This window comes from Schistocerca americana, chromosome 5, assembly GCF_021461395.2.
Source record: "Schistocerca americana isolate TAMUIC-IGC-003095 chromosome 5, iqSchAmer2.1, whole genome shotgun sequence".
In the NCBI taxonomy this organism is placed as follows: domain Eukaryota; kingdom Metazoa; phylum Arthropoda; class Insecta; order Orthoptera; family Acrididae; genus Schistocerca; species Schistocerca americana.
The window spans coordinates 651,372,069-651,388,354 of record NC_060123.1 but is presented as its reverse complement, the minus strand read 5'-3'; positions in this window follow the sequence as shown (position 1 = coordinate 651,388,354).

Below are 16,286 nucleotides of genomic sequence, written 5' to 3'. Positions count from 1 at the left end.
AGACCTCTGCACTGGTCATTTTAACATAAACCACGCTCGCCGTTATAGAAAAATGTATTCCGACGACAGTCGCCGGATCTAAATGTAGATCGTCGCGTATGAACTGTTCTATTTCATAGGCTCGAGGACGCGCGTGATCTGGTTGGAAAGTAATTTTGATCGTATCGTGGCGCCATGTGTGTGCCATAATCGGACTGAACTTGGAACAAATACAACTCGCGCCGCGAGAAGGTAAACACAAGCAAGCGCTCACGGTCGCGCACGGCGAGGCGCAGCGGACGTCCTCGCCCCACCGCAGCCGAAAGCAGACTGACGCCCTCGGCTAACCTGGCGGGTGCCTGCAAGGGGTTCTAAACTGATTAACTGATGAACTGAGGAGATGAACACAAATAAGTTGTCGTTAAAATATTTATATATTAAAAGAAAGCGTTTTCGAGAACAGCCTTCACAAAAGTACACACATGTACTGCAGGGCATCATAAGCAAAATAATGACGCATAAAACGAAACGGATATTATTAATAACTTATTAAGCAAGTAGTGGTTACAGAATGATGGAGTCTGCGTCATTAATAAATAGTTTTAGACTGTACGCTATATATAATGCTGAACGAAAGGTTTTGATACAAATCTGAGATATCAGGAATGTGAGTTCGGTCGAAGCGACAAAGAGGGGTACTTGTGATGTCTTCTTATCGTATAGTAACGTTGAAGATCGCTTGGAACACCCAACCGGACACTACAATGTTCCTAATCCAAACAGCTGCTCGCACTGCGTTAAAATGGCGGCCCATTATCGCACGCGTCTTTACGCGTCTCGCTCTTACGAATACAAAACTGTAACGAGACGCTAGACGACAAGTGTCTGGAGCCAAATGGGACAACCGTTGGCGGGTTCCGGACGTGCAACCACTGACGTCAAAGCAAGAATGGTGCTCAGACGACCGCGTCCCTGAATTTGATGACACCGGTTTAATCGGTACTCGGTGATCTTCTGACGGAGAGAAGTGCCTCTCGCCGATTGTTGAGATAGGGAACGGCCGAGTTCTACATGATAGGACACAAAAATCAGACATTCTTTCGTCCTTCAGAGGTTTTCCAGTCTGCCTAGGCGCCAACTATGCCAAGGAGGAGTTTTTATGCTTGAAGGCCCAATTTCTTCAGTAGGAGCCCTACAAATTTTCCGGCCGGTCATCCAGATTAAGGTTTTCCATGATTTCCCTAATCCATTTAAGGCAAATTCTGGGATGGTTCCTTTGACAACGGCACGACCGGTTTCCTTCTTCTTCCTGCCATAATCCGAGCATGTGCTCCGTCCCTAGCAACTTGGGGTCGACGGGGCGTTAAACGCTTTTTATTTCATGTTTTCAGTGGATTCAAAGGTTGTAGGTGTTTTTATGAAACTGCTAACTTCTCTCATGATGATCGCTTGATAGATCAGATTCGGGGACCTACTCAGTAGTATATACGCAATCTGACTACGCTAGTCTCTTTCATTTCCAATTTTTCTTCTAGGGGGAAATCTGCATCTTAAGTTATACCAATTTTTCTTCGAGGGGGAAATCTGCATCTGATGCTACACTTGCACCGAGATACCTCCTTCCAGAACTTTTCCACCAGAGAAACATTTCAGTTTCTCACTGGGAACCGAACTCGGAGTTTCTGGTCAAAAACTGTAACTCCTACACCAGCCGGTTACTTTGCTTTTTATGCTATGTCATTAGCTTTTACTTCTCTGACATTAGAAGGCTTGAAAGATCACATATCGCGCCAAGAACGTGTGTGATGCCTAATAATGGACAGATACTTTGACGGGTGAACAAACTGAAAGTATAAGAAAACAGACGAAGCTGTAAATGTTCCGCGATTACTAAATGCGTATGGGAATCAGAAATACGTCGTAATCTGGTTCTCCCATCTCACTCTGTCCATTTCTCCTTCCGCCTCTCTAATCCATTTCCCCCTGATTGGGAACTGAAGTCGCTTAATACAAACGGGTGAATCGTTTCGGATCATTGGTATATGGAGTACCGCAGACCTCTCCTGCATAGTTTTAATTTGCAAACGCGTAGTATTAAAAATTTTCGGAAGATTCAGATTCCGTAGTTCTAATCATAAATCGAAAATCCATAACTACAACTTTCCAGTTTTCTGTGAAGACCGGTTGCGAGGAAGTTGTGTATACAATTTTTGTTTAAAATTATATATAAGGATGAAGGAATGGAAAAACAGTTTGTCAATTGTTTAAATGCCATGCTATCGTAGTTAAAACTAACTACATTTTCACAGCATAGCGTATCACAGCATCTTCATTCTCCCAGTTTGTTATAACAGAAAACCTGTATCTTGTTTAAAAATATTTAGCCTCTGTCCGTCTAAATATTTATTAGTGTTCTAGGGTACCGTGTAAAAATTTCAGATAAGTAGGTCAAGAACACGACATTAGAAGCAAGAAAGTTTCAGTAAACAGGGCTCCAGAATGCTTATCTTAAGAGCCAAGAGCACTTCTTTATCTTCGATACTCCTGAACAAGTATCTTCTGCTGCAGGCTCTTGCCATTAATTAAGATAGACACTGTACATACGAGCATATATATGATATATTTTGTGCGTAGCATGTATCTGTCTGAACGTTTGTTAGAACATCGTATAAAGATTGGAAGTAAACTGCCAAGAGCTTTTCGAGATATTTTGGTTACAGCATTAAACAACGACGTTATAAGATATATATATATATATATATATATATATATATATATATATATTACAAGCCGGCCGAAGTGGCCGTGCGGTTAAAGGCGCTGCAGTCTGGAACCGCAAGACCGCTACGGATGCAGGTTCGAATCCTGCCTCGGGCATGGATGTTTGTGATGTCCTTCGGTTAGTTAGGTTTAACTAGTTCTAAGTTCTAGGGGACTAATGACCTCAGCAGTTGAGTCCCATAGTGCTCAGAACCATTTGAACCATTTGAGTACTGTGCGTCGTTGGGCGTGTAAGTTTGAAGATGTTGAGGTGGTAACATCTGACCTACATGACAAACGAAGGATGGGCGTTCTGTGACAGCAATCAAGAAATTTTTCGAGGTTTTCGCTAACCACGCTTCACTGTTTTCCCTGTTACATGCTGTATTTATATTCATATATTACATATATTTAAAAATGTGTAGCCTATACCCTGTTGCAGATACAGGGTGTTAATAATTAAATTTCCAGTTTGAAACGCTGTAGAAAGAGAACTATTCCGCTCGGAATGACGTCAAATTTGAGCAGCGTATTATTGACGCAGGTGTAAACGTCATGGAACAAAAATAGTTAACGAAAATTTGACCAACAGATGGCTCTGTAAGCGTCAGCATATGCCACACCAACAGAGGCGCGGCACCCAGCTGTTCCTCGGGTTTCGTACGAGACGCCCAACACGACTTGTCTCCATGAAGGATCGCTCGCTGCTGCTAAAGCTCTCTTTTACGAAACGGTGACTGTGCGCCAGTAGCCCCGCAGAAGTTCCAGACACTCAAGAATATCAAAAAATTGCGTTGGCCCGATGTCTTCCAAGGATCTGGACAAAATGATTAAAAAATTCTAAATGACTGGTTCTTTTGAGGAGCATTTTGGCAGAAGGAGGAAAGCACTTGATCCGACGTCTGTCGAAGATGTGGCCACAACACTGTAGCAATGGCCGAGCGGTGGCGAGCAACATGCAGTTCACGGGTGACTGCCCAAACACTGGACATTCCTGCGAGCACGGTGCAAAAAATCATACGAAACACTGCACTGCTGCCCATACACAATCATCCATGTTCAGGAGTTGCTTCCTGCTGACTTGCCAGCAAGACAGACGTTCACTGTGGGATTTCTTGCTCGCATGGAAGTGGACAACGAACGCCCATGGAACATTCTGTCGACAAACGAAGCCCATTTCCATCTCCGAGGACATGTCAATACGCAGAACTGCAGAAGATGGGCAACGTAATGTCCCCATTCGCATGAACCGGTACCACTTCTTTCTGCAAAGGTGACTGTTGGTGCGCGTTGACGCCATCGGTTATCGTAGGACCGTATTCTTTCGAGGAGATTAGTCCTGCGGGTCCTGTTACCTGTACCGTCACTGGTAAACGCTATGTGAGTCTTTTGCGCACCAACGTCATTCCAACCCTTCAACATCGTTGACGTGTGGATAGGACCATTTTTATGCAAAATGACGCTCACCCCCACATTTTACAGCCACTGAAGCAGCTGCTGCAGAGGTCTTTTTGGGAATTCTAGAATTGTCAGCCATCATTTCCCTACAGCCCGACCTCACATAAATCAGTGTGACATCCGGCTGAGGTGTTATCTGCTGCAGTTACGAACGTATCTGAAGTGAAGGCACACATTGTGGAACGCATTCTGAATGTGATCCTGGAGACACCCAGACCTGTTACGGAATACACTCTTTCTGGATTCCAACTTGCGGCAGAAAACGGTGGACAGTATACTGATCATGTCTTGTACCAGCCTCAAGACAATCAGAAAGCTATGTCATTTTGATTTTTTAAACAGTTTTTGGCCTCAGGATAATTAAAATCGAAGTCATATTGCTTCTTATGCGGTTTTTGGCCTCTGTACGCTCAAAAACCTTCCCATCTGATGAGGTAAGATCTTTCCCTGGTGGATGGGCTACCCTTACTAACAGCTGACTGCCGAACTTGTGCAGTCATGCACACTGAGCAGTACGGATGGTGTAATGTGGAGCTCAAACCGTAGCCATCGTACTGCAATTCACCTGTCATTAGCAGCCAACTCCATTTACGTTAACACGCTTACAGCACCATCTATTGTAAAATTTTCGTGTGACCAACCATCCGTACCAAGGCTACAGTTCGTAACTGCAATCTCTTGTCCACTTGTTAAATGTTTATATGTTTGATTCAGTAGGTAAAATATTTTGTTTGATTTATCAACCATTGGTTTCCTTTTGTGGTTTGATGAATCCCTTGATTAATACTGTATATCAGTGTGAGTTGTGGTTGTCATACTCTCATGCTTTATTTGGCCACCCCTAGTAGCTTTTATTTAGTAAAACTTTATTCATTGCACAACACTGTTTCTCTTAAGTCTGTATGAACTTATGTGGAGCTTACCTCCCCTGTAGGTCACCAGGGCATGGGCTTGTAGTATCTTAGGGGTATGCTAAACGGCTGAACCAACGGCTCAAATGTCATATGCAGTACGCAGGTGAATCCTGATAGCTGACTTTTAGTGTTCTCAACAAGATCTACGCTATTTTACAGAACCACAAAATGAAACGTTTTGAGCCTTTTGTCCACCTGTACTGCTAAAAATAGTAACTACTGTTAAAAAAAGAAAGTGAAGTAGATGATGCATCCCTTCTGAAAATGTTACTCTTTGACGAGTCCCTTTTCACCTACAAGTGTGAGGTGTGGTATCCAAACTTTCATGCTTAATTCAGCCTCCCCTAGTAATTTTTATGCAGTAAAACATTTTTTTTCTTAAATCTCCATGATCTTATGTGGAGCTTACCTTCCCCGTACGTCATCAGGGCTTGACTTGTAGCATCTTAGGAGTATGCTAAATCACTGAACCAACAACGAACATCTTGTTTACCACATTATGACCATTTTGTCCCATACACAATAAGCAGGTAAATGCTGACAGCTGAGTGGGTTGTACTCCCACCAACATCTGAGGGATTTTACAGCACCACAAAATGAAACATTTTGAGTCTAATGTCATCAGTATTGTCAAAAATTGTAACTATTGTTAAAAAAGTACAGACAGTGATGCATCAGTTCTGAAAATGTAAGTGCTATGACTAAAAATCCCTAATATAAAACGTCTAAACATGTCCACATAGCTGTGGAAGTTAATATTTGTTCCTTCCATTTATTCATGTTACCGCTGCACAGCTCTTCAAGAGTGTTCTTTACGCACACTGGAATGTGTAGACAGTAGAGTTACGACTAAGAGATACTGTATGTATGCACCAATAAATATATAGGGGACGTTCAAATGAAAAGGAACGAAACGTCGTAAGAAACAAACCGGTTTAAATTTGCATATGATGCTATGAAATACCATTGTGTGACGTCTAGGCAATGGAAGCGTGCGTCGTCGCCACTCCCTAAAACATTCAAAGCTGTGCCTTCAGCAGGCAGTATGATGCTCACCATCTTTTTCGACGTCTGAAGTCAGTTACCTATTGAATTCCTCGAGCACGGAAAAACCTGTAATGGTGACGTGTACTGCGAGACACCCCATAACCTACATAAGACTGTCGACTACAAACGGCCTGTGCTGCTCACGGAGGGTCTGATTCTGCTCCACGATAACGGGCGTCCACGCGTCTCCAAGGACAAAATGATTCAAATGGCTCTGAGCACTATAGGACTTAACTTCTGAGGTCATCAGTCCCCTAGAACGTGAACTACTTAAACCTAACTAACCTAAGGACATCACACACATCCATGCCCAAGGCAGGATTCGAACCTGCGACCGTAGCGGTCGCGCTGTTCCAGACTGTGTCGCCTAGAACCGCTCGGCCACCACGGCCATCTCTCCAAAGACACACGAAGTATAATGGCCAAGTTCGTGGGAGCAGCTTGATTAACTGCCCTCCTGGCCAGACATGTCGCCCTGAAACATCCTAGTGTTTCGTGTGGGAAGAAAACATCTCAAATGGAAGTGCTTCATTTCGGACAACGAACTGAAGGACACAGTGGAGAAGTGGCTCCTGTCACAGCCACAGGAATTCAGAGAGCCAGAAATCCTTCGGCTGGCGAAACAGGGGAGTAGCCTCTACTGGTTACTTTTGAATAAACACTTCAGTTATACGCATAGTGTTGTTTCGTAGGTTTTCTTTTGCACACCTCTATCACAATGTTCGAACTGTGGCCTTATAGGCCACAATACACTTCAGTTTACCAGACTCTTGTCACCACAATGGAGTTCAACTAAAGGTTCGAAATGTCCTGCTCCTGAAGCACCTTCAGGGAGTCTAGCTATTTGTTCAAGGTCTTTGGCCCGCTAAGTTCTACCTACATACACTACTGGTCATTAAAATTGCCACACCAAGAATAAATGAAGATGATAAACGGGTATTCATTGTGTTGTGGATTGGCAGGAGAGCCAACCCACGAATTTTAGAGGAAGCCGAAAGGCACGTGTTTAAGTTCACGCAGGCTGGCGTGAGGTCTGGAACAGGACAAGGAATTTAGACTTCAGAAAAAAAGAGGTAACTGGTGGAATATTTAACTTTAATCCATTAATGTTGAACGTAGCTCTTGTCTGTACATTATTTACAATATCAATAGTAACTGAACATGGCGCCTTGCTAGGTCGTAGCAAATGACGTAGCTGAAGGCTATGCTAACTATCGTCTCGGCAAATGAGAGCGTATTTAGTCAGTGAACCATCGCTAGCAAAGTTGGTTGTACAACTGGGGCGAGTGCTAGGAAGTGCCTCTAGACCTGCCGTGTTGCGGCGCTCGGTCTGCAATCACCGATAGTGGCGACACGTGGGTCCGACGTTTACTAACGGACCGCGGCCGATTTAAAGGCTACCACCTAGCAAGTGTGGTGTCTGGCGGTGACACCACACATTGAACAAATATATTATACTAAAACTGACATATGATTACATTTTCACGCAATTTGAATCCATAGATCCTGAGCAATCAGTACCCAGAACAACCACCTCTGACCATAATAACGGCCTTGATACCCCTAGGCATTCAGTCAAACAGAGCTTGGATGGCGTGTACAGGTACAGCTGCCCATGCAGCTTCAACACGATATCACAGTTCACCAAGAGTAGTGACTGGCGTATTGTGACAAACCAGTTGCTCGGCCACCATTGACCAGACGTTTTCAATTGGTGAGAGATCTGGAGAATGTGCTGGTCAGGGCAGCAGTCGAATATTTTCTGTATGCAGAAAGGCCCGTACAGGACCTACAACATGCGGTCGTGCATTACCCTGCTGAAATGTAGGGTTCCGCTGGGATCGAATGAAGGGTAAAGCCACGGGTCGTAACACATCTGAAATGTAACGTCCACTATTCAAAGTGCCGTCAATGCGAACGAGAGGTGACCGAGGCGTGTAACCAATGGCACCCCATACCATCACGCCAGGTGATACGCCAGTATGGCGATGACGCGTACACGCTACCAATGTGCGTTCACCGCGATATCGCTAAACAGGGATGCGATTGTCATTCGTACACCCAGGTTCGTCATCGAGTACACCATCGCAGGTGCTCCTGTCTGTGATGCAGCGTCAAGGGTAACCGCAGCCATGGTCTCCGAGCTGATAGTCCATGCTGCTGCAAACGTCGTCGAACTGTTTGTGCAGATGGTTGTTGTCTTGCAAACGTCCCCGTCTGTTGACTCAGGGATCGAGACGTGGCTGCTCGATCCGTTACGGCCATGCGGATAAGATGCCTGTCATCTCGAATGCTAGTGATACGAGGCCGTTGATATCCAGCACGGCGTTCCGTATTACCCTCTTGAGCCCACCGATTCCATATTTTGCTAACAGTCATTGGATCTGGACCAACGCGAGCAGCAATGTCGCAATACGATAAACCGCAATCGCGATAGCCTACAATCCGACCTTTATCAAAGTCGGAAACGTGATGGTACGCATTTCTCCTCCTTACACGAGGCATCACAACAACGTTTCACCAGGCAACGCGGGTCAACTGCTGTTTGTGTATGAGAAATCGGTTGGAAACTTTCCTCATGTCAGCACGTTGTAGGTGTCGGCACCGGCGCCAACCTTGTGTGAATGCTCTGAAAAGCTAATGATTTGCATATGACAGCATCTTCTTCCTGTCGGTTAAATTTCGCGTCTGTAGTACGTCATCTTCGTGGTGTAGCAATTTTAATGACCAGTAGTGTATTAACTAGGGCGGAAAACCTTTGATTTCAGTTACTACCGACCTTAGCAAGGGTACCACAGAGGTCTATCGAACACGAGTTCTCAGATACATAGGTCTCTGGTTGAATTAGCAGACGAGAGCTGACGCTATGGCTCTGAGCACTATGGGACTTAACATCTGTGGTCATCAGTCCCCTAGAACTTAGAACTACTTAAACCTAACTAACCTAAGGACATGACACACATCCATGCCCGAGGCAGCATTCAGAGCTGACGCTATACTTGCGGAGATGTAAGCATACGAAAAACACACAGCTACCTCTGAATCTTTATAGTGCCGTCCGATTACAGCTTTTAGATATTATCCTCATGACCATTTTCTGCAGTTTAAAACCTTATTTCAGATTTATGAACGATTTCCTTCCCCTCTGCTCACGGGTAGGGCTGAAGCATTTCTCGTTTAAAAGTTTCAGGGCGCTTCATCCTTTAAGAGAGCCGTAATCACTTGTCTTCAGAAATTAATTTATTGTATTGTATTGTATGTTAACCGGGGACCTAGAAACGACGGAGAGTCTCCGTCCCCGCCGCAGCCGCAGTGGTCCTCAACCCCACGACGACTACCGCAGTCCACTTCACCCCTCCGCCGCCCCACACCGAACCCAGGGTTTTTGTGCGGTTCGGCCCCCGGTGGACCCCGCAGGGAACGGCTCACACCAGACGAGTCTAACTCCTATGTTTGCGTGGTGTACGCGTACGTGGAGAACTTGTTTGCGCAGCAATCGCCGAGATAGTGTAACTGAGGCGGAATAAGGCGAACCAGCCCGCATTCACCGAGGCAGATGGAAAACCGCCTGAAAACCATCCGCAGACTGGCCGGTTCACCGGACCTCGACACAAATTCATGCCGGGGACCAGGCGCTCCTTCCCGCCCGGAAAGCCGTGCGTTAGACCGCACGGCCAACCGGGCGGGCGAAATTAATGTACTTGCTTCCTTATCTCGAATGGGCACTTGCGGAATTCAGTCTTGCGATGTGGCGGAGAAGATAGGAGAGCAGTACGTTAAGACACTGTCGTCCTGCACTCGTCTACTTGCGAGGAGCGCCGCAGGTGCTGTGGACATGGTGACGGAGTGGGACGGAGACAGCGGCGGCGGCTGCGCAGACGGCGCGCGCGGCGGGGTCCCGGCTTCGAGCCCCACCGCCCTCTGTCCTTGGACCGGCGGGCGGCGGGCGGCGGGCGGCGGTCTGCGGTCGTCTCGTGGCTTGCGGGCCGCTACGGCGGCAGTGGGGTAGGTCTGGTCTCGGTCTGCCGTTCCCACAGGCCGGCCGCGGCGCCGTCTCGGAATGCCGAGTGCCCTGGCCGCAGCGGCCCCTCCCAGAGCGGCGCCACGCGCCTGCCGAGCTTACCGTGTTACGTCTGACACTTCACGTGAGTGCTCGCCAGCGTGCCGCGTCTCTGTGCATGAAGGAGAAACTGCAACATAATCGACTAAAACTGATCTTCGTCTAAATGAAAACACCTTAACGCCTTAACGGACCAGAGGGAGGTGCTAGGGCTGTCAGAAAGCAGATGCCGACGTCGGGGATAATCAGCTTGAGTTCCACAGAAATGTAGGAACACACAAGGCGACAGTAACCTTTCCAGTTACCTTAGAACGTAGCTTACAGAGTGGCCAATCTATCTTTATGACATTTGTAGATTACGTAGAGCTTTTTACATTGTTGACTGGAGTACAGTCTTTAAATTCTGAGGGATATTTTTTAAATTTTTTTCGGGGGCGGGGGAGGGGGGAAATGGGCATCATCAGTCTTCTGACTGATGCCCGAATGCCTGTCCTGCTCCAACCTCTTCATTTGATAGTAGCACTTGCACCCTCGTCTTCAGTTATCTTGTGAATGTGTGGGTTGTATTCTGTCAAGATGCGCAAAGGATTGATCCAACAAGTACCCTTTGGCTCCTGCAAGTAACAATTTCCACCTCACACTACTACTCACAACAACAAGAACTGCTTGAAAAACATTCAGCAACAAATATCTTCTGGAGTCGTCTGCTGTAAGGAAAAGACACAAAAATATTCTATATATTCTTACATAACTAGTGGAATACTTGGTTACGGGAGTATTGCTAGTTACTGTAAGAAAAACATTAAACGAACGAAAAATATTATTTATTGCAAAAAATTCTGAGAAATCAAGTGAAACTTTTTCTTATATATAAAAAAAAAAATTCCGAGTTATTTTCGGAACACTAAATTGCCTCTTATGGATAGGAATGCTATTCTTTTACAAAGTACGGAAAGATCCTTTTCTTTAAGAATGTTATTTACTCGGCAGAATGGCTGAGAGCCGCACCTACACAACTTGAATAACTTTTCTAGGTACGGTCAAGGCTGTCGCGTGAGAAATGTAGTGGAGTGTACTGTTATGGAGGACAGATGGGGCTCGCATACGCTGTAGCACACAATACCATGAGCTGCGACGACTGCTGCCTGCGTCGCTCACTGCTGACAAATAACACAACTATCTCTATCTATCTGGATTGATCTTCGCCAATCAAACTCTCCCTACGCCTTGATGAAGACAAGGACTGCTATCCTCCCCTAGTCTAACTATTGGCATGGTACACCGGTCATGTAACCAGTCCACTGCGATGCCACTCAATACTCGCTCGCAGGTGTTTAACTAGTACTCTGTCCATCTTCACACTGCACAATAAGTGTGGTGGCCAACACAGTGAACAACGCTTAATCACGGGCGACTCAATATAGAGGAGTGTCACTCCGATTCGCTAGTGACAGAGGTGCTCTCCCAGTCAAGTACTGAGGGGAGACTTCGTTCCTCACTCTTTGCGTACACGTATGAGCGCACTCGCTCTTGTTACGTGTTCCTGCACCAAAAGCGACAACGGAACGGTTCCTTTTTTCTGGAAAAGTTGAAAGGGTCTATTATTTGCTGTATTCCCAAACTCTTCTGGCTGTTTGCATCACAAATATTCCGCCAATCAGCGTTGCTCTTTTAAACGGGAGAATGACGTTTCGTTTGAGTCGACCAATGCGGAAATCTGTAGCATCTCCGTTAGGCGTATACTGTCCTCCTGTGAGAACTCTGTAACTACGCAGTCGGTCCGTGAAAAAATGCATCTTCTGGGCGCTCCCACACAATGTAGCGGAATCTGCTTTTAAGTCAAACACAGGGGTCGTTATCCTTTCGCTCCGGCAAAAGCTGTCTTCTCTCTGGGCGGTCGCTTCGGCCGAAGTAGGTATGTTGTTGACCCAGCCCTCTGAAAAAAATGGTTCAAATGGCTCTGAGCACCATGGGACTCAACTTCTGTGGTCATCAGTCCCCTAGAACTTAGAACTACTTAAACCTAACTAACCTAAGGACATCACACACATCCATGCCCGAGGCAGGTTTCGAACCTGCGCCCACAGCGATCACGCGGTTCCAAACTGAAGCGCCTAGAACCGCACGGCCACACCGGCCGGCAGCCCTCTGAAGGGACGGTCTTCCCAGTGGGCTGGTTTCCTCTTTAGAACGAAAATTCCTTTGGCCATCATGTTGTGTACGCCAGCCTCGACTTTTTCAAACCCGTTGTGCACTTGCGAATTACTTATTAGATTTGCATATCGCTTATATGAATTCATACAAAATTGACTCTACCTTATCGAGTTTGGGATCGAATGAAGCGTATTGATGTGCAGAGTACGATTGTGGGGATGGAATATGTAAGAAATGAAGATCAGGAGACGACGCCACCTTACAATCTGCTGGATGTATTCTCTGTCTCCCCTGCAGTTTTTACCCTCTACAGTTCCCTCTAGCACCAAAGAGGTCATTCCCTGATGCCCTAAGATATTTCCTGTATCCCGTCCCTTCTTCTTATTAACGTTTTCCCTATGTTCCTTTCTCCGCCGATTCTGCTGAGAACCTCCTCATTTTTTACCTTAACAGTTCACCTGGTTTTTGACATTCTTCTGCAGCACCACATCTGTTCAAGTTTTTCCAGTGTCTGTGATTCACTACCATATAGTGCTCTGATCCAAACGTACATTCTCACAAATTTCTTCAAGAAATTAAAGCGTGTGTTTGATACCAGTAGATATCTCTTGGCCAAGAACGCCATCTTTAGCTGCTTTTTACGTCCTCTTTGCTTCATCCGCCAAGAGCTATTTTGCTTCCAAGGCAGCAGAATTCCTTAACTTCATCTACTTCGTGACCGCCAATTTTGATGTTACACTTCTCCCTGTTCTTGTTTCTGCTACTTCTCATTACTTTTGCCTTTTTCCGGTTTACTCTCAATCGATATTCTGCACTCATTAGACTGTTTATTCCATTCAGCAGATCATGTAATTCTTCTTCACTTTTGCTGAGCGTAGCAATGTCATCAGCGAATCGTATCATTGATACACTGTGACCCTGAAGTTTAATCCCACTCTTGAACGTTTCTTTTATTTCCGTCATTGCTTCTTTGAAGTATGCGTTAAATAGAAGGGGCGAAAGACTACATCTGTCTTCCACCCATTTTAATCCGAGAAATTCGTCCTTGGTCTTCAAGTCACATTTTTCCCTCATGGTTCTTGTGCATATTGTATATCAGCCGTCTTTCCCCTTCGCTTACTTCTATTTTTCTCAGAATTTCGAACATCTTGCGCCATTTAAATTTGTTGAACGCTTTTTCTAAATCGACAAATCCTATGAGCGTGTGTCTTGATTTTTTATATCTTGCTTCCATTATAAAGCGTCTTATATCCTTGTGTACAGCTTAGTTTCTAGGTTTCATATATTTTACATACAGGTTGTGAGCTATATTGCAACATACGTAAGTATACATGTAAACTGACCTTTACATAAAATTTTTATAAATGTAAATAGATTGAGCAACTGTAACACCTACAGTTTTAGTTGAAAATGTTGATATAGCCGAAACGAGCTTGTATTAGAGAATAAACAATACTAATTTAACTGTTCGCACCCGGTAACTGACTGGTCAGCTCGACATAATGTTAATCCTAAGGCCCGGGTTCCATTCCCGGCTGGGTCGGAGACTTTCTCTGCTCAGGGACTGGGTATTATGTTGTCCTAATCATCATCATTTCATCCCCATCGACGCGCAAGTCGCCGAAGTGGCGTCAAATCGAAAGATTTGCGCCCAGCGAACGGTCTACACGACGGGAGGCCATAGTCACACGACATTTGCATGTACTAATTTGAATATTCACAGCTTACCTGGACTTATCCATTATAAAATGTACCGGCTGCTGTGGTCGAGCGGTTCGGGGCGCTTCAGTCCGGAGCCGCGCTGCTGCTACGGTCGCAGGTTCGAATCCTGCCTCAGGCATGGATGTGTGTGATGTCCTTAGGTTAGTTAGGTTTAAGTAGTTCTAAGTTCTAGGGCACTGCTGACCTCAGATGTTACGTCCCATAGTGCTTAGAGCCATTTGAACCATTTATAAAATGATATTATTATGAGGTATTCTACGCTGTGGACCCAGCCAAAAAGGAAGTAACAATGTTGTCTTTTTGTGCCAATACAGCATAGTAGGAAGAATACATAATTAATTTTGTTGACTATTTTGGTGTGTACATGGTATACATAACTGAGCATCGTGTAGAACGGAGTTTGGCTGACAGATACGGGAACGCCATTCAGTGGGGTTCGATGCCGCTTCGATTCTATGCGGAAGTTCGAGAATTGTAGTGGCGTGACAGACCCTCGGCCAACCATGACCTCATATTCACAAGAGGGGCAGAGATCCGAAGAATGTGCCGGCCAGGGGAACAGTCAAGCACACGCTGTATCGAGGTACGCGGGAGAGCGTCCTGTGTTGGGTTGTAGGGAGCTACAGTTTCTGTTTCCTCATCCTCTGTGTGTGTGTGTTGTGTGTGTGTGTGTGTGGGGGGGGGGGGGTGAATTCTAAGGGACCAAAGTGCTGAGGTCATCGGTCCAAAGGCTTACACGCTACTTAAACTAACTTATACTAAGAACAACACACACACTCATGCCCGAGGGAGGACTCGAGCCTCCTGCGGGAGGGGCCGATAAGTCCGTGACATGACGCCTCATACCACGCGGCCTTTCCGCGTGGCTTTCCTCCTCCTCCTCCTCCTCCTCCTCCTCCTCCTCCCCCCACTCGCCCCCTCGCCCCCAACCCCAAGAAAAGTAATTACTTCTAACGTAGCAAATATGCATAGGATTTTAACATTAAAAACAATAAAATCTACAAAATATTTTGATATTACAGTGATAGTAATAATGATAACTTACCTGCATCAGTCTTCAATAGTCCTACAAAAACCAATGTCTAAACTGGATTCAAAAGCAAAAGAAATCCAAATTCTGTGAAAGCGATTAAATAACCTAAGATCTGTTGATGATATTGTTCAATTTGCAAATCGTTTAGAAGAACTTCAAATATTGGTTAGCGAACTTGCGTTAGCCTGCTCTGCAGTTGGTCTAAAAATGAACTGTGATGAAAGGAAGATCATGATGAATGAATGGACACCCGAGGGAACTGTATCTGTTGGAGGTTCGCTCCCGCAAAGGGTTACAGAACATGTCTATCTGGGTAAAATTGTAAATATGAAAGGAGGTCTAAATCTAGAATTATTTCGACGTGTTAAATTAGGCTCGTAAGCGTATGGAGGATACTCTTCATTTTTGAAGTCTGAGATGTGGGTGTAAGATGAAGGAAACAGTTTTTGACCAATGTATCCTGCAGATAATAACTTTCGGCTGTTATACGTGGACGTTAAATGGATTCATTGTTTGAAAACTAGTAGCAAGCCAAAAAGAAATGGAAAGATCAATACTGGGATACACACAGAAAGACAGAAAGAAAGCAGTTGACATCAGACGGCAACAAAGTTCAGCGACATAATTGAAAGACCGAATATCTTGAAATGGCAGTTGCGTGGTCATGTCGGTCGAGGAAAGAATGACAGATGGCCAAAACAGGTATTAGATTGCAGCTCAATTATCAAGAAAGACCAAGGGGAAGATCACCGGAAAGATGAGACAGAGAATTAAGTAAGATAGATGGATTGAATTGCAAACAGGAAGCTCAAGATAGGCAGGAATTGAAGAACCTGCAGGGATCCTACGTTACACGCCAACTCAAAAGGATAACGTCATGAAGTGATCGAACTGGCTCATGATGATGAGTCTTCAGTTAATTACTTTGGCTTAACATGCAAGAAACTGCAGTTCAAAAGTTCAGATCACTTCAGAAGCATTTACCTGAAATTGCATTCGTGTGCCATGCAATTGCTTTAAGAAATAGAAATAAACTCTCAAATGGCGAAATCATGCAGGGGTGAACCGCCGAATGTGAGTGTCCAACGGGGCACTATAGGTCGGTAAGCGGTAAGCGACCACGTTGCTATCAACTGGTGGGCTGAGGAACTGCGCACCC